We start from the raw sequence: 18,863 nt of genomic DNA on the forward strand, positions 1-18,863 counted from the left end.
AGAATACATCGGCCTAGTGAAATCTGATGGCAGGAGTTCTATTTTATTGTAAAAATGTGATACTTTATGCTTTTTATTATCTTGTCAACAGTATAAAAGTATGAGTACTTACATTTCTGTAATTCTTGAAGAAAAATCTTGATGATTGGATGGGAGATAGGAAATTCATCCCAGGGATCACTTCTGTGGCTCTGCTTGACAGGGACACAGGAAAATAATTTTCTTGGGTGGCAAAAGCCAGGGTACCATTTGGCTAGGCTTGTATAGGGCCTAGGGCCAATAGCCTAGTACCTACCTATGAACCTATATACTAAGTACAGAGCATTGCATCCTAATTTAAATTTTGTCACTCCAGAGGACTAGCTGTAAATAGCATAGTTTGTGGCTACAGCATGCTATGTTCAAGCCAGAAACTGGAGGCTGAGATACAGTTCACGTAAGAAAATGTGAACAATCCCTGTGATATTTGTGTAGCTAAGTTTCCCTGCTTTGAACTGAGGTAGAGGAGTGCTGATGAAAATTAAATGTAGCTCCTCATTTATGACAGGCTGATACAACATCTGCAGTGTGGAGTGAGAATATAACCTCACACAGCTGCATAAGTACATGGCTTTTGAGTCTGGCTGATGTAGTGAAATTTCATGGAGATGAAGAGGCACAAGCCTCATTGGATTGGAGGTTTTTGTTACGACAGCAGTTGTGCTTTGGGAATGATTCTGATTATAGAAATGTAAATACTCTTACTTTTATACTGTTGACAAGATAAGAAAAGGCATACAGTGTCTGTGGTTATTAAAGTATGAGTTTTTGTGTGACTGGAGAGAGCAGAGAAACAAAAACAATGTGTTTGGGTCACTGCATTGTTAGCATCTCAAAAATGGCTGCACATTTGTGATTCTGTCCTGGTAATCAGCCTCTGAATGCACCTTTCTGTTCATAACAGAGCTCAAACCTCTAAAGCAGAGTTTGATAATATCAGATACTGTATTAGCAGTAGAGATGTCTGTTTTCATCAAACAGTATCATTTAAAAGGAATCTGGAGCTGTGTTACCTGTTGCATTCACCGATTGCTCATATGAGAGACATGACATTTTTGTACTAATGGTGGGGCATTCACTGAGAGCATAACGCACAGTTCATGTCTTAAAATTGTGAAGAACCAGTATCGTAATGTCATTTTATTTCTGTATTTTCCTACATAAACTGACATATATAAGGTACATAGGTGCTATAGCATCACATGGAGTAAAGGCATGCCAGATTGGAGAAGGATTTCATGCTGTGCACGTCTGTTTGCAGTGTTCAAAGGTAAACAGAATGACATACCGTAGAGGTTTGGGTGGGTGTGCACGTGCACCCACACACAGTTACAGTTCTCATCATTCAAATCCTTTAGCACTATAAAAACTCCATACGAACAATACCATTTTAGTGCTGTGGAGTATGCACAGCCTCTTTTAAATAAGAGGAAAGCAGAAGGCAGTGGTACTCAGTCCCCTTGTAACCCCTACTAGTAGCTAGTACATTCAGAGTTCACATGTATAGAAGCAGGAAATCAGAAATGATGCAGCTTGATTTACCAGGATATTCATTATGTTTCGACCACCAGTGTTTGTTCTTCAAGATGAGTGGAATCATTCAATGGGTAGGTAATACTGGGCTAATTCGCTTACAGTTAAGTCTTGGTGTCCTAGAAATAAAAACATGCATATAGTTTGCGCCAGTGCATAATATGGAGTTATGCAGGAGAAAGTGAGAATCTCAGTGTGAGAAACTTAGCTCGTATATCGCTATCCTTATCTGTTTAGTGGAAGGTCAGTAAAACTGTAGTATGACATCTTTATACTCAGTGGCAAAGGAATGACTCCTTCAAGCTGCCAACAACAGACATTTTTTTGTACAGTGGATATAAAAAGTGTACAAACCCCTCTTAAATTGCCAGGTTTTTGTGATGTAAAAAAATGAGACCACAATAAATCATTGTAAAACTTTTCCTACCTTTAATGTGACCTATAATCTGTACAGTTCAATTGAAAAACAAATCTGTTAGAGGAAAAATATAAAAAATAAAAAACATACAATATGCTGGTTGCATAAGTGTGCACAGCCTTAAACTAATACTTTGTTGTGTGTGCACACCCTTAAACTAATATTTTATTGAAGCACGCACAGATTTTGTTCTGTTGCATGGCACAGTCAGACCATTGCCAGCCCCACTAAACTCCCAGAATAACTTGTACCATGTACAAGGTGAAGAGTTGGACTGCTCTTAATTAAGCTGGGGAGAAATGCTATAGCTTTGCTTTGTTATTAACACAAGTGCAACATCATACTCTGAAAAGCACCCACATTTTAATAGGTACAGCTGTCGTAAGGTACTGAGAAAAATAGTGCTGCTAAAAATGCAGGCAGGAAGCAGTAAAATTATTCTTTTTTGCCAGACTTATGATTATCACTTGAATAACGAAAGGCAGCCTAAGGTGCAAAGACACACTGCTGACCCAATAAGGTCATTTGGTAAATACGGACAAGTAATAGTTAAAAAAATAAATAAAAGGTGCCAAGTATATAGCAAGTGTAAAATGGCACAAATTACCCTTGGTGCACATTTTTTTTTTGAGAGATTCCACCTAACAGAATAACCATGACACAGAGCCATTTATAACATTTTAAGGTGTAAGGACACGCGGGTTTTGGGCTTGTACCATAACAAACACCTTGAAGACTATACCTTGAAATTTATTCTCATCTTTGGCGAAGTAACGCACACAATCAGGAATCTGACTGTGATAGCACAGCATCTTGTATAATGCCGACCACAGAATTTCAACGTCCTTAAAATGTTGTGGTCTTTAGTAAGTATATCTTTAGCTCTGTATTCCCAAGAATAGATGTTTTTTTTTCTTTAAAATTATTAAAAAGTGCATATGTTTTGAAGAATAGTACAAAACGTGTGCTCTGGATGACAAATCTGCATATTTCCAGTATCAAATGTGTGCTCATAAGTTAAGATGAAAAGTGAGAAACTTCTTTGCATTTTAGAATTCCCCATAACACTTTCTACTCATGAACTGTTTTTGTTAAAATTTGCAAGAACTGGAAATTGGGCGAAATGTTTGTGCTTGACAAATTCCAAGTAAATGAGTTAAATAAAGATGCTGCTTTTACAGTGGGAATTAATAGAGTCTGCAGGAGCATACCATACAGATGCTGTATGTCTTTAGCCTAAAAAAAAAAAATAATTACATTCATGTGAAGTTTGAGCTTTAAGTTGAAGAAAAATGTGATTGTAAAAGAGATGGTAAGAGACTAAAGAATTTGTGAAGCTGTTTTGTTTACAGCAGTTAGGCTTAGTTCACAGGAATATTTTTACTGACTTTGGATATGCAGCACACAGTCATTGTAGCACATGACATTGAGTAAATAGTCAGAAGCTTAAATTCCTAGGAGACTATATGGGTGGAAGGCATGGAATGACCACATGTGAAATTGACTGTTTTGTGATTTATCTAAGTTACAATATTTTGCAAATGAGTCATGAGCAACTGCAAGTTATTTATTTCATGGGAATGCAATTCAGAACTGTAAAGCAGCTTGCATGAGTTTTAAAGTTCCAAATCAAATATTAATGTTGTTTTGTTATGCTTACATAATAGAGAGAATTTACATGGTTTGTGTATGTTTCAGATGATTACCACAACAGTATCCATGTGGATTTAAGATTGATCATTTTACTGAGAAGGATTTATCTGCCTGCTGTGTTCCAGAAATGTTCTTAGTGTGTTTATTCTCTCTGTGTGCCCGGCTAACTTGCATACATACAAGTGCCCCTTGCTGTTTGGTTATGTTTTTGTTTGACCTTTGAACCGTTCCAGAAGCACCTGATGCCCCAAAATATGCAGGCTTTATCTTATCAGGGCTGTTACCTGTGCTGTGGGCAGACACTGCAAGACACGTTTGGCAGTGTGTACAGAAACCTTCGGCCTAACTTTCTCTGTCTGGGATGACTAGTTATGCCACTTCTGCATGCGTCCCTGTTTTACTGATGCATTATCATGTCTGATGTTTATTTTTATTCATTAACTGGGGTAGAGCACGGATCACAATGGACCATTTTCAGGCTCAGCCTGGGCAGTACAGACATGTAATAAAAACAAATATATCAAACAATGAGCATAATTAATACACAATGCCACAAGTTTTAAAGGAATGAACAGAGAAGGTGTGTTTGCAATTCAGATTCGTTTATGATACCCACAGGCAAGGAGTGGATGCTAACAGACCTTAAATTATATGGTGGAAGGGTGTATTTCCTAGATTCTGCATGTAAAGAAGAGGAAACTCTACAGATTTAAGATTTTAAAAATGATGAAAGTACCCAGAAAAAGTGTTATCTTCTATGTGATGGGGAACCCTTACCTTTCCTTTTGTAAGGAACACAATAGTGCCTCATTTAGGAGAAAGACTGGTGAAACCTGTTATAGATGTTGTTTGAACCATGGTAATGTTTTAATTGGAGGCTAAAGTATCAGTGTGGAGGGCTTATTCAAATTATGAAAATAGAACTACTTTGACAGTGTTGGCTTTGGCTGTTAGGGGACAGAAAGTGGCAGGTTTATTGTCGCCCATAACAGTTATTTGTTAACTTTTAATCTGGACATTTGGATATGGTGTTGGGAAGTAAAAGCTTGGTCACATTGTAGAAGTGAACTGTTTCTAATGCTTGTCACTTGAATTCTGAGATTTTCTGGAGTTCCAAATAACATGACTTTGGCCTTTTTAATGTTAAAGATAAGTTGGCGATTGTTGGATAATTGGGAAGTGGAGAGCGGTTGTGCTTTTGCTATAGCTGGTACTTAATCGGTGAGGGAGATGGGCAGCACTGTAAATGGCTATAGCATCAGCTTACAAAATGATTGGCAGTGTGTGGAGATTGAGTGAGAGATTAATACTAAAGCTGGAGTGTGGACTAGGTGACACAACTGATCCTATGGAACCTCTCTGTAGTTCTTGGTGTGAGTGAGGTTGCAGCTAACGGTACTTGAATCTGTTTGGGAGGAAGTCTTTGAATTTGCCAGCTGCATTAATAGTCTGTTTAAACAGAGAGAGTGGGCAGCAGGGTCAAATGGTTTGACCAGATCTATGGAGTTAGAAAACCTTTGCGTGTGTTTTGTAGAATGTTGTCTGTTAAGGTGTATAGCCAGCACTGTGCTGCGGGCTTACCAAACCATGTTGGTATTATGAGAAGATTCTGTATTGTTAGCGGTGACATGATAGGTGGTTGTAAATTAATTTCTTGAGTATTTTGCCTAAAATAGCAGGAATGGAGTTGGGCCTGATTTCACAGGCTGAGAATTTTAGGAATAAGTGTGGCATTGGTTGTTTTCCTTTGTGAAAACATGATCCCATAGGTGATGCATAAATTAAGATGTTCAACAGACTGTAGGATGTGATCCTTACATAAATAGATGAACCAGGGATGGAGTCCCTGTTTTCCTAGAAGGGCACTAGTGAGGATTTTGTTAAGTTCCTTAATTACCTCTTTTGTGGAAGTAGCTTTAAACCAAAATGAAAAGGAATGTCTTTGGGTTTTGATGGGTGTTTATGTTTTGTGATGGTTGTGGATAATAGTGAGGGCTAGAGAGGTTGCATACATGATAAAAATCTATGGAAGTAATACACACACAAGGGTGTTTAACAGCATCTTTCAGAAATGGATCTCTGCACAGGGAATGTAGAGTTATGTTCACTATTTTCCAGAATTTCTTTTGGTTGCATTATATGGGGTTTTGGGCAGACATCAGTGAGTTTGCCTTGTGTCTTTTGGTGGCCTTCTTAACTAGGTTTCTTAGAGTTATGAATTGTTTCTGGTTTCTGTTGAGAGAGTCTTTTTCCATAATTTCTGGGCAGAGTCCCTAGGTTTGTAGGAAGATTGGAGTTCTTTTGCAATCCAGGTTTGCTTGATGGCTTAAGGGGCCTTGTGACTTTAGGAAAGTACTTGTCTTGGAGTTTGAAGATTAGATTGAGTAGATTAGTAAGGAATGCTACAGGGGAGGAATAACAGTTACACAGGAGGCTGTGCAGTTGTGTAGCGAGTTCTGATTGTAGTTTAGTCTTAATTAATTGTGTCTTGTGGTGGAAGGTTATTTGGGAATGTGATGTTTTGCTGATGGGAGCTTTAATAGAGAAGGCTATAGTACATTGGTCACTAAACGAAGAAGGCAGCACATTTAAATTATGAAATTTGATGGTTCATTGGTAATAATTCAGTCATTCAGGGGGTGGTTTAAATGATGACAGGTGTGTTCTAGTGAAATAATTTACTGTGTTTGAGGCAGAGGTTTGTTTTAAGGTGTTTTGGATGCCAGAATGTTTGTTGTTGAAGAGGTTTGTGTTACTCTCCTAAAGTGATTTTTTTTGTGGCGTGATGCTGTTCATGTCTGTGAGCAGTGAGGAGAATTTGGGGTGGGACAGAAGGTACAGTGGATATAAAAAGTTTACACACTCCTGTTAAAATGCCTGGTTTTTGTAATATAAAAAATGAGACCACACTAAATCATTTCAAAACCTTTCCCACCTTTAATGTGACCTATAACCTGTACAATTCAATTGAAAAACAAACAAATCTGTTAGGGGAAAAATATAAAAAATGTACAAAAGCTGGTTGCATAAGTATGTGCACCCTTAAACTAATACTTTGTTGAAGCACCTTTTGATTTAATTACAGCATTCAGTCTTCTTGAGTAGGAGTCTTATCAGCAAGGCACATCTTGACTTGGCAATAATTGCCCACTCTTCCTTGCAAAAGCGCTCCAAATCTGTCAGATTGCAAGGGCATCTCTTGTGCACAGCCCTCTTCAGGTCATCCCACAAATTTTCTATTGGATTTAGGTCTGGGCTCTGACCGGGCCATTCCAAAACTTTAATTTTCTTCTGGTGAAGCCATTCTTTTGTTTGTTTGGATGTATGGGGTCATTGTCATGTTGAAAGGTGAAATTTCTCTTCATCTTCAGCTTTCTAGCAGATGCCTGAAGGTTTTGGGCCCAAAGTGACTGGTATGTGGAACTGTTCATAATTCCCTCCACCTTGACGAAAACCCCAGTTCCAGCTGAAGAATAGCAACCCCAAAGCATGATACTGCCACCACCATGCTTTACCGTGGGGATGGAGTTCTTTTGGTGATGCAAAGTGTTGTTTTTGTGCCAAATGTACCTTTTAGAATTGTGGCCAAAAGTTCATCCTTGGTCTCATCATTCTATAACATGTTTTTCCACATGCTTTTGGGAGACTTGATGTATTGATGTTCTTCGTCTTCCCTTGCTGCAGTCCTGACTATTGGGTATAGTCCGCGTCCCAGTCGGCCCGAATACCAGAGTATAAGGCTGACGTCGGTCATGGCGCCTTAGACTGACGTCAGTACGTCAGGGTACTAATGCGCATGACCGACGTCATTTCCTCAGTCTTTTTTGCCGCATGGTCCGATGCAGAAGCAATTTTGCGAGTGCAGGTTGGCGTTCTGAGATTTTCCGAAACCGGAGTTTCAGACCGAAACAGAGTTGGCTAAGTAACCCGGTTGGGGAACATTTTGGTTTTTTCTTGCCTCAGTATTTAACCGGATGTCAGAAAAAGTGAATAACTGTATTTCTTGTGGGAAACAGATACCGCATAGGGATTATCATACATTGTGTATACCTTGTTTAGGGCCTGAGCACGACGTTGTTGGTTGCCGCTCTTGTGCTAGATTTAACAAGCGCACTATTAAGAGGAGGCTTGATTGTGCTAGGTTAGTGTTTGGGAAGCGTTGCAATTATAATATGCCGTCGGATGCTCCGACGCCCGCTTCAACCAAGAAGCGCAAGGACAAAACAGTGAAGCCTAGGGGTGAGGAACCGGCAGTCCCGGACGTCGGTTCTTTAGAAGGCTCAGGGGAGCCAGAGGTTTTGCCAGGAGTCTCTATGGAGTCTCAGGCGGATACTTTACTGTTACAGGATGTGCCCTCTCAGGAGGTAGGCCAGGCTGAGGGGGCTTCTCAGGTAACTGTTCTTCCCTCTCTTCCCAAGGTAGTTAGGGCCTCTCCTTCTGTTGCCAAAGCTTCTTTTAGAGGTAGGCCAAGTTCAGCTTCTGTGGGGGCTTCTCCTAGCATTTCGGCTCTGTGCCTAAGAAACATATGCTTAAAATGGCAGAAGATTTGATTACTCTGATTAGAGGTTCTATGCCCCCGCCTGATAAGAGGCCTAGGGTGGAACAGGAGTTTGATAGTTTTGAACAGTGTTCACAGGCTTCAGAGTCTTCTGTGGAAGACTTGCAAGAGTTTCCTGCTTATTCTGATTCTGATGTGGATGATTCCACTCCTACAGCTTCTCCTCCTGAGGATTTTTCATTTTCAGAGACTCTTCACTCCATGAGGGAGCACTTTAAATGGGAAGGCCAGGATTACTCTGATTCCAGGAAAAGGCTTAGGGAATTCTTGTTTTACCCCAGCATAGGCCCTTAGCTATTCCTCCTGTGTTGAATGTGGTGGAGGATGTTTTGCAGAGGCTTCCCTGAACCCTGACTCCTTGCCTCCTGCTCCTGTTAAGCCTGATAGGTATTATAGGGTGCCCAAGCTCATAAGTATTTGTTTAAGAGTCCCAGGGCGGACCCAGAAACTGTTTCTCAGGGGCCTAAAGGTGTTAAAGCTTCTGTGGTTAAAAATCCTGTACCCTCTGATAAAGAGGCAAGGGCTTTGGATAGGTGGGGTAAGAAAGTGTATACTTCTTCCACTCTAGCCATGAGGGCGTTGAATTGTCAGTTTCATATGCTGAAATATCAGAATTATCTCCTTTCACAATTGAAATCTAAGGTGGATGCTTTGGCGGAAGGTATTGAGTGTAAAGAATTGCTGGATTTGGTTCATGTGTCTGAACAAGTGGGTAAGCATTCTTTGCAGTGTGGTTTTGATGCTGTTCAGGCCTCCTCGAGGGTGGCTGCTACTAGTTCTGTTCTTCGCAGACATGCCTGGTTGAAGGATCAGAATTTAGCTGAGCATGTTAAGACCAGGATTTTGGATGCTCCTTTACAGTCTGATGTGTTGTTTGGACCGCCTGTGGAAGCAGTTTTAAAGAAAATGGAGGACAAAGCTAAGTCTATGCAGACTGTTAAAGATTTTTTGCAGGTGCAGCCTCCGAAGTTTAGTAGAAATTGGCCTGCTAAGGGGTGGACATATCCTGCTTATGGTTCCCAGTCTAGGGGTAGGTCTAGACGTGGCAGGGGCAGGGCTCAAGGTTCGTTTAGGCCTAGATCAGACAGTTCACCTGCTCAGACTTCTGGTGAGGGCAGGGGTCAGTCCTTTCGTAAGCAGAACCAATGACCTGCCTTTTCAGCTGCCAGTGGACTCTCGTCTGGCAGCTCCTTTGGGAGGAAGATTGTCTCTTTTCAAAGAAAATTGGGATTTAATCACTCAAGACAGATGGGTGCTGGATATCATTCATCACGGTTACAGATTTTATTTCCACACAATGCCCCCTTTCAAAGGCATGCCAGATGTTCCTCCTCCACAAAGAATAGAGGCTCACAAGCAAGTTTCTCAGTTACTCCAGATAGGGGCCATTCAGCCAGTCCCTGTATCAGAAAGGGGCTTCGGATTTTATTCTCGCCTGTTCCTAGTACCAAAGAAGGGGAACACGTGGAGACCAATTTTGGATTTATCTATCCTCAACACTTATCTGGACATTCCCAAGTTCAAGATGTTGACGTTACAGCAACTGTTACCTCTGCTGGGCAAGGATCACTGGATGGTAACTTTGGATCTCAAGGAAGCCTACCTTCATGTGCCTATAAGGCTAAGTTGCAGGAAGTATCTGCGATTCAACTGGAGATTTTCATTATCAGTTCTCTGCATTGCCCTTTGGCTTATCTACTGCCCAGAGTATTCACAAAGGTTCTGGCTCCAGTGATAGCTTACTTCAGGCTTCAAGGCATTCAAATCTATCCTTACTTGGACGACTGCCTGATTCTGGCTCAAGAAAAGGAGGACCTTCTACAGCATCTGGAATATGTCATAGCAGTGCTAAGATGCCTAGGGTATTCTGTGAACGAAATAAAGTCCAGTCTAGTACCCTCTCAAGACATGTGCTTTCTGGGTGTGAGACTGAATACAGCAGCCCAGATGGCCTTTTTAACCCCGGACAAACAAAAGAGTCTGTCACTTTACTTCCATCAACTATCTCATCAGTCCGTGCTGACTGCAAGGACAGTCCTTCAAGCATTAGGGTTCATGGCATCTTGTATTCTGGTGCTTCCCAATGCCAAACTGCATATGAGGAAGCTGCAATGGTATCTCAAAAATGTATGGACACAGCACTGCCAAGATTTCGACACTGTCATTCATATAATACCTTGCCTTCAAAAGGAATTCTTGTGGTGGGCTCAGGAATGTCACCTAAACAAGGGACTCTCTGTGACCCGGCCAGAGGCGAGTCAGATTTTAACGACAGATGCCTCGGACACTGCTTGGGGAGCTCATCTAAATGGAAAGTGGATACAAGACAAGTGGCCTGCCAGACTACAGCATCTACATATCAACATGAAGGAGATGTTAGCAGTCCAGTTTGCATTGATGGCGTTCAAGGAGTTACTTCTTCCAGGGCAGGTGTTGATTCTAACAGACAACACAACTGTCATGTGGTACATCAACAAGCAAGGGGGAACACATTCTTATCCTCTATGCAGGCAAGCAATGATTTTATGGGAGACTGCGTTAAGCCTGCAACTGACTCTTCAGGCAAGGTTTCTGCCAGGAGCACAGAACTCCCTAGCAGATGTATTAAGCAGACAAATCATGGATCCCCACGAGTGGAAACTGGATCTTCATGTATTTCAGAAATTGACAGTGTCATGGGGAACTCCAGACATAGATCTGTTCGCTTCTCCACTAAACCACCAGCTGCCAAAGTATTGCACAAAGGGGTTTCATCACACAGCTTGGAAAGTGGATGCTCTGTCTTTCAGTTGGAAAAACCTTCATGTCTATGCCTTTCCACCTCTGCCTCTTCTTCCAAAGGTATTATTAAAGGTCAGACAAGACAGGCCAAGGATGATTTTGATAGCTCCAGATTGGCCTCGGCAACACTGGTACCCACTTCTAAGGAGTCTTGTAAAGAAGCCTCCATGGCCTTTACCTCTGATTCCTCATCTGTTATCTCAGAAGGACGGTCATCTGCTCAATGTCAAGCTTCAATCTCTTCATCTCACAGCTTGGCATATTCTGTGTTGAAGCACAGCAGGTCTCAGCTTCCTCAACAAGTTTTAAAAGTGATTATGGAAGCTAGAAGGCCTAGTACTAGGAGAGTGTACGCAGAAAAATGGAAGAGATTTTTATTTTGGAGTACAGCAAAGAATTTGGAGATTTCAGAGCCTAATTTGAGTGTGGCTCTTCAATATCTTACTGAATTATTGGACAAAGGTTTGTCCTTCTCTTCCATAAAGATTCATGCTGCAGCAATTTCAGCTCACTATGATTGTGACCCACCTTTGTTTTCGCATCCTTTGTTCAAGCAGTTTCTTAGAGGGCAAAGAATATAAGACCCCCACGTAGAGCTCCTACTCCTGCTTGGGATCTCAATTTTGTGTTGGAAAAACTTACTCTACAACCTTTTGAGCCTGCAGCTACTGCTGAATTGAAATATTTGTCATGGAAGACTGCTTTTCTGTTGGCTATTACTTCTGCAAGAAGGGTGTCTGAGTTGCAGGCCCTTATGGCAGTAGAGCCCTTTTGGTTTTCCATAAGGACAGGGTTTCATTACGCACTAATCCTTCCTTTATGCCTAAGGTGGTTTCTAGTGTGGCTTTAAACCAAACTATTCATTTGCCTACGTTTTTGCAGATCCTCAAAATAAAGGGGAAAAGATTTTGCACACTTTAGATGTACACAGGCAATTGCGTTATTATTTGAGCAGGACTAAAGATTTTAGGCAGTCTCAGCAGTTACTTGTTTCTTTTGCTTTGAGTTCACAGGGCAAGCCTGTGTCAAAACAAACTATTTCTAGGTGGATTGGCTTTTGCATTGCATTTTGTTATTCCCATCATGGCAAAGAGGTTCCAGCTGGGATTAGGCCTCATTCCACTAGGGCTACTGCCACTTCAACAGCATTTCTAAGGGGTGGCAACTAAGGATATTCTGGAAGCAGCTACTTGGAGTTCAGTGCATACTTTCTCTAGGCATTATCACCTGCCTATATACTCTAAGACTAGGGCTGGTTTTGCCACAGCTGTTTTACAAGGCATGTTGTCAGCTCCTGCTACTTTATAATTTGCCAGCCTCCCTTACCTCTGCTTTGGGATTCTACCCAATAGTCAGGACTGCAGCAAGGGAAGGCGAAGAACATAGTACAGTTTTGTACCTACCATAAATGTAGATGTTCGAGGATTCCCTTGCTGCAGTCCAATTTACCTCCCTCCTTCCCCTCTGTGTTTCAGGGTGGTTGTGTAGGTGAGTTTACATGCTTATATTTTTTGTATATATTGCTGTATATATTGTACATGTTTTTGGTGCAGGTTGTTTTGGGACTTGTCTTTTGAGTCTTCTGACATCTGGGGCAAGAAAAGACTGAGGAAATGACGTCGGTCATGCGCATTAGTACCCTGACGTACTGACGTCAGTCTAAGGCGCCATGACCGACGTCAGCCTTATACTCTGGTATTCGGGCCGACTGGGACGCGGACTATACCCAATAGTCAGGACTGCAGCAAGGGAATCCTCGAACATCTACATTTATGGTAGGTACAAAACTGTACTTTTTGCAACTTTTAGCCGGGCCTGGATGTTTTTCTGTGTAAGAAAAGGCTTCTGTCTTGCAACCCTACCCCATAGCTCAGACATATGGAGATTGTTGTCACATGTAGTACACAACCAGTACTTGCCAGAAATTCCTGCAGCTCCTTCAATGCTGCTGTAGATCTCTTGACATTCTCCCTGACCAGTTTTCATCTTGTCTTTTCATCAATTTTGGAAGGACGTCCAGTTCTTTGCAACGTCACTGTTGTCCCATATTTTCTCCACTTTTTGATGACTGTCTTCACTGTGTTCCATGGTATATCCAATGCTGTGGATATTGTTTTGTACCCTTCTCCTGACTGATACCTTTCAACAATGAGATCCCTTTGATGCTTTGTAAGCTCTCTGTGAACCATGGCTTTTGCTGCAGCAGGCAACTGAGTGAATGTCAGGAAAATCCTACTAGGACAGCTGAACTTTATTTATATATTTATTTATTTTACATTTGTTGACCGGGCTAGTCCAGCTGGATATATGTCCATTTTCAGCAGAGGCCCGGGGAGAAAAGCTCCTCAAAAACACAGTAAAAAATTATACATAAAAACAATATTTCACAGGTAAAAGTACAATACAAGATTAAGCTGTTTTATACATGATAGATTTTACAGATGTGGGTAGATTAATATATAAGGAAATATGTTCACTCCAAAACACATTTGATTGCAGAATCATATGACATGTAACTTTTGTTAACATGGTAGGTAGTCCTAATGACATTTTAGGGATATTAATAGAGAATTAATCAAATTTAGGCCTGTTATATTTATGGTTTATTTGGGGTTAATCAGAGTTTCTCTAATTGCCTGATTTTACATTGTATAGTTAGAAAACGTTTGGAAAATTAAGGCTATGAGTTTGTTTCACCTTTTACACTATCAGCAGGAAGTGTAGCCACATTCCATATTTGTAGGGTAATGTGCGTGCATGCGCATATGCGAGTGTGAGAAAAAGAGCAGTACTGTATTTACCACAGATTCTTTAGCAGTGCACACATTGTTCTAATAGTGTAACTTACCTATACAATATAGTTTAATTTGCAAGTACTTTGATTTGGTAACTTTAAAAGTCCACACAAACTCACTTGATTGTGGGTCTCAAGCAGGGAGGGTGCAGACAGCATCATAATGTCATTTGTCCGATAAATGCCAAATGCTTGTTTTTCTTTTTATTATTTTTATATATATATATATATATATATATATATATATATATATATATATACACACACACACACACACACACACACACACACACACAATTTATTTTGCACAAAAGCAAGCTTATGCTTTTCCTGCTGTCTTTAGCAACATTTGTGAATCACACTGCTCTTATTTGCTTGATCTGAGTGGTTATGTTTGGCAGCAGCAGAAATGATAACCTTTAAGGCACACTTCCAGAGTACATTGCATGCTACCTGTGTACCAGTTCAGCATCCAAATTTTGTTTGTGGAATTCACAGTTTCCAATGATGTGGCTTGTAGAAAGCCCGTGTTAAAATTCAGGTGGGCTGCATTTACAGTCACTTCTTTTTGCATAATGAAATATCTGTATCACAATATTTTCAAGCTAAGGAAGTGAAAAAAATTCACTTAGTCACATTTTCCTGCAATGCAGAATTGACTGTCAAACTGGAGAGTATGCAGACTGCATGTGACTTGGACTTTTATTTCTTAAACTGTATGGCATTTTATCCTTAATTCCTGGTATTGCCCAGTTTAGAAGAGCCTGAACTGTATTACTTTACACAGCTGTTTACCGGGTAAGTCCAACTGGACACAAGGTGACTGTTTTCAGCGGAGGCCCGGGGAGAAAAGCTCCAAACACATAGTAAAAAATTATAAAAAAAAAAAATAAAATAAATTATATAAACATAGCTATTTTGTACAAAGAGCATAGAATATATAAAATGAATAAAACTCAGAGTTTTATAATTGATGCAGTATACAGTGAAACAAGCATATTGAGAAACAAACAAAATACACAACAAGTATAGAATTGCTTGAACATAAATTCAGAAAGAAGTTTCCATAGACAAACAGGGTCATAAACTAGAAATCATAACTCTAAAGGTTTAACTATGGATGTTAGGTTTCTTATTAATTAAAACAACTATATCCACAAGTTAATTTCACTATTCTGGTGAGTTAAAAATTGCAACACTTTTTAGCAGCTTTTATCTTGCTGAAGTAGAGCAAGAATTTAGTAAATGTGGATTTGGTAAACAATGCCTTAAGATAATGATGAATTTAGTAAATGTGGATTTGGTAAACAATACCTTAAGATAATGATGAATTTAGTAAATGTGGATTGGTAAACAATACCTTAAGATAATGATGAATTTAGTAAATGTGGATTTGGTAAACAATACCTTAAGATAATGATGAATTTAGTAAATGTGGATTTGGTAAACAATACCTTAAGATAATGATGAATTTAGTAAATGTGGATGTTCTTCGTTCCACATTGCTGCAGTCCTTACTATTGGGTAGTCCGCTGTCCAGTCGGCCCGAATACCAGAGTATATGGCTGACGTCGGTCAGGGGGCATTAGACTGACGGCAGTACGGCAGGGTACTAATGCGCACAACCGACGTCATATCCTCAGTCTTTTTTGCCGCATGGTCCGATGCAGAAGCAGTTTTGCGAGTGCAGGTTGGCGTTCTGAAATATTTCCGAAACCGGAGTTTCAGACCGAATCAGAGTTGGCTAAGTACCCCGTTGGGGAACATTTTGTTTTTTCTTGCCTCAGTATTTAACCGGATGTCAGAAAAAGTGAATAACTGTATTTCTTGTGGGAAACAGATACCTCATAGGGATTACCATACTTTGTGTATACCTTGTTTAGGGCCTGAGCACGACGTTGTTGGTTGCCGCCTTGTGCTAGGTTTAACAAACGCACTATTAAGAGAAGGTTAGACTGTGCCAGGTTAGTGTTTGGGAAGCGTTGTAATTATAAATGCCGCCGGATGCTCCGGCGCCCAAGAAGCGCAAGGACAAAACAGCGAAGCCTAGGGTTGATGAACCGGCAGTCCCGACGCCGGTTCTTTAGAAGGCTCAGTGGAGCCAGAGGTTTTGCCAGGAGTTTCTTTGGAGTCTCAGGCAGAGACTTTACTGTTACAGGATGTGCCTTCTCAAGAGGTAGGCCAGGCTGAGGGGCTTCTCAGGTAACTGTTCTTCCCTCTCTTCCCAAGGTAGTTAGAGCCTCTCCTTCTGTTTCCAAAACTTCTTTGAGAGGTAGGCCAAGTTTAGCTTCAGTGGGGCTTCTCCTAGCACTTCAGGTTCTGTGCCTAAGAAACATATGCTTAAAATGGCAGAAGATTTGATTACTATGATTAGAGGTTCTATGCCCCCTCCTGATAAGAGGCCTAGGGTGGAACCTGAGTTTGATAGTTTTGAACAGTGTTCAGAGGCTTCTGACACTTCTGCGGAAGATTTGCAGGAGTATCCTCCTTATTCTGATTCTGATGTGGATGATTCCACTCCTACAGCTTCTCCTCCTGAGGATTTCTCATTTTCAGAGACTCTGCATTCCATGAGGGAGCACTTTAAATGGGAAGGCCAGGATTACTCTGATTCCAGGAAAAGGCTTAGGGAATTCTTGTTTTTACCCCAGCATAGGCCCTTAGCTATACCTCCTGTGTTGAATGTGGTGGAAGATGTTTTTGCAGAGGCTTCCCTGAACCCTGATTCTTTACCTCCTGCTCCTGTTAAACCTGATAGGTACTATAGGGTGCCTGAAGCTCATAAGTATCTTTTTAAGAGTCCCAGGGCAGACCCGAAACTGTTTCTCAGGGACCTAAAGGTGTTAAGGCCTCTGTGGTTAAAAACCCTGTTCCCACTGATAAAGAGGCAAGGGCTTTGGATAGATGGGGAAAGAAAGTGTATACTTCTTCCACTTTAGCCATGAGGGCGTTGAATTGTCAGTTTCACATGCTAAAATATCAAAATTATCTCCTTTCACAACTGAAATCTAAGGTGGATGCTTTGGCGGAAGGTATTGAGTGTAAAGAGTTGCTAGATTTAGTTCATGTGTCTGAACAAGTGGGTAAGCATTCTTTGCAATGTGGTTTTGATGCTGTACAGGCCTCCTCGAGGGTGGCTGCCACTAGTTCTGTTCTTCGCAGGCATGCCTGGCTGAGGGATCAGAATTTAGCTGAGCATGTTAAGACAAGGATTTTAGATGCTCCTTTACAGTCTGATGTGTTGTTTGGTTCGCCTGTGGAATCAGTTTTAAAGAAAATGGAGGACAAAGCTAAGTCTATGCAAACTGTTAAAGATTTTTTGCAGGTGCAGCCACCAAGTTTAGTAGAAATTGGCCTACTAAGGGATGGACATATCCTGCTTATGATTCCCAGTCTAGGGGTAGGTCTAGACGTGGTAGGGGCAGAGCTCAAGGTTCTTTTAGGCCTAGAACAGGGAGTTCACCTGCTCAGACTTCTGGTGAGGGTAGGGGTCAGTCCTTTCGTAAACAGACCCAATGACCTGCCTTTTCAGCTGCCAGTAGATTCTCGTCTGGCAGCTCCTTTGGGAGGAAGACTGTCTCTTTTAAAAGAAAATTGGGATTTAATCACTCAGGACAGATGGGTGTTGGATATCATTCACCACGGTTACAGGTTTTATTTCCATACATTGCCCCTTTCAAAGGCATGCCAGACGCCTCCTCCACAAAGGAAAGAGGCTCACAAGCAAATTTCTCTGTTACTCCAAATAGGGGCCATTCAGCCAGTCCCTGTATCAGAAAGGGGCCTAGGATTTTATTCACCTGTTCCTAGTACCAAAGAAGGGGAACACGTGGAGACCAATTTTGGATTTATCTATCCTCAACACTTATCTGGACATTCCAAAGTTCAAGATGTTGACGTTACAACAGCTTTTACCTCTGCTGGGCAAAGATCACTGGATGGTAACTTTAGATCTCAAGGAAGCTTACCTTCATGTGCCTATAAGATTAAGTTGCAGGAAGTGTCTGCGTTTTCGAGCTGGAAATTCTCATTATCAGTTCTCTGCATTGCCCTTTGGCTTATCTACTGCCCAGAGTATTCACAAAGGTTCTGGCTCCAGTGATAGCTTACTTCAGGCTAAAAGGAATTCAAATCTATCCTTACTTGGACGACTGCCTGATTCTGGCTCAAGAAAAGGAAAACCTTCTACAGCATCTGGAATATGTTATAGCAGTGCTAAGATGCCTAGGGTATTCTGTGAACGAAATAAAGTCCAGTCTAGTACCCTCTCAAGACATGTGCTTTCTGGGTGTGAGACTGAATACAGCAGCCCAGATGGCCTTTTAACCCCGGACAAACAAAAGAGTCTATCCCTTTACTTCCATCAACTATCTCATCAGTCCGTGCTGACTGCAAGGACAGTCCTTCAAGCATTAGGGTTCATGGCATCTTGTATTCTGGTGCTTCCCAATGCCAAACTGCATATGAGGAAGCTGCAATGGTATCTCAAAATGTATGGACACAGCACTGCCAGGATTTGGACACTGTCATTCAAATAATACCTTGCCTTCAAAAAGAATTTTGTGGTGGGCTCAGGAATGTCACCTAAACAAGGGACTCTCTGTGACCCGCCAGAGGCGAGTCAGATTTTAACGACAGATGCCTCGGATATTGCTTGGGAGCTCATCTAAATGGAAAGTGGATACAAGACAAGTGGCCTGCCAGACTACAGCATCTACATATCAACATGAAGGAGATGTTAGCAGTCCAGTTTGCATTAATGGCTTTCAAGGAATTACTTCTTCCAGGGCAGGTGTTGATTCTAACAGACAACACAACTGTCATGTGGTACATCAACAAACAAGGGGAACACATTCTTTTCCTCCATGCAGGCCAACAATTATTTTTTGGGGGACCGCGCCTAGCTTGCAACTAACTCTTCAGGCAAGGTTTCTGCCGGGAGCACAGAACTCCTTAGCAGATGTGTTAAGCAGACAAATCATGGATCCCCACGAGTGGAAACTGGATCTTCATGTATTTCAGAAATTGACAGTGTCATGGGGAACTCCAGACATAGATCTGTTCGCTTCTCCACTAAACCACCAGCT

At 41.2% G+C, this 18,863-nt stretch overlaps 1 protein-coding gene across 7 annotated transcripts in view; it reads left to right on the forward strand.

The window, feature by feature from the left end:
- The window catches only part of SASH1 (SAM and SH3 domain containing 1), a 1,700,050-nt gene that overhangs the window by 1,562,272 nt on the left and 118,915 nt on the right, over positions 1-18,863 (forward strand). The gene's annotated exons all lie outside the window — the stretch shown is intronic.

This window comes from Protopterus annectens, chromosome 1.part0, assembly GCF_019279795.1.
Source record: "Protopterus annectens isolate FY-2018-M chromosome 1.part0, PAN1.0, whole genome shotgun sequence".
NCBI lineage: Eukaryota > Metazoa > Chordata > Ceratodontiformes > Protopteridae > Protopterus > Protopterus annectens.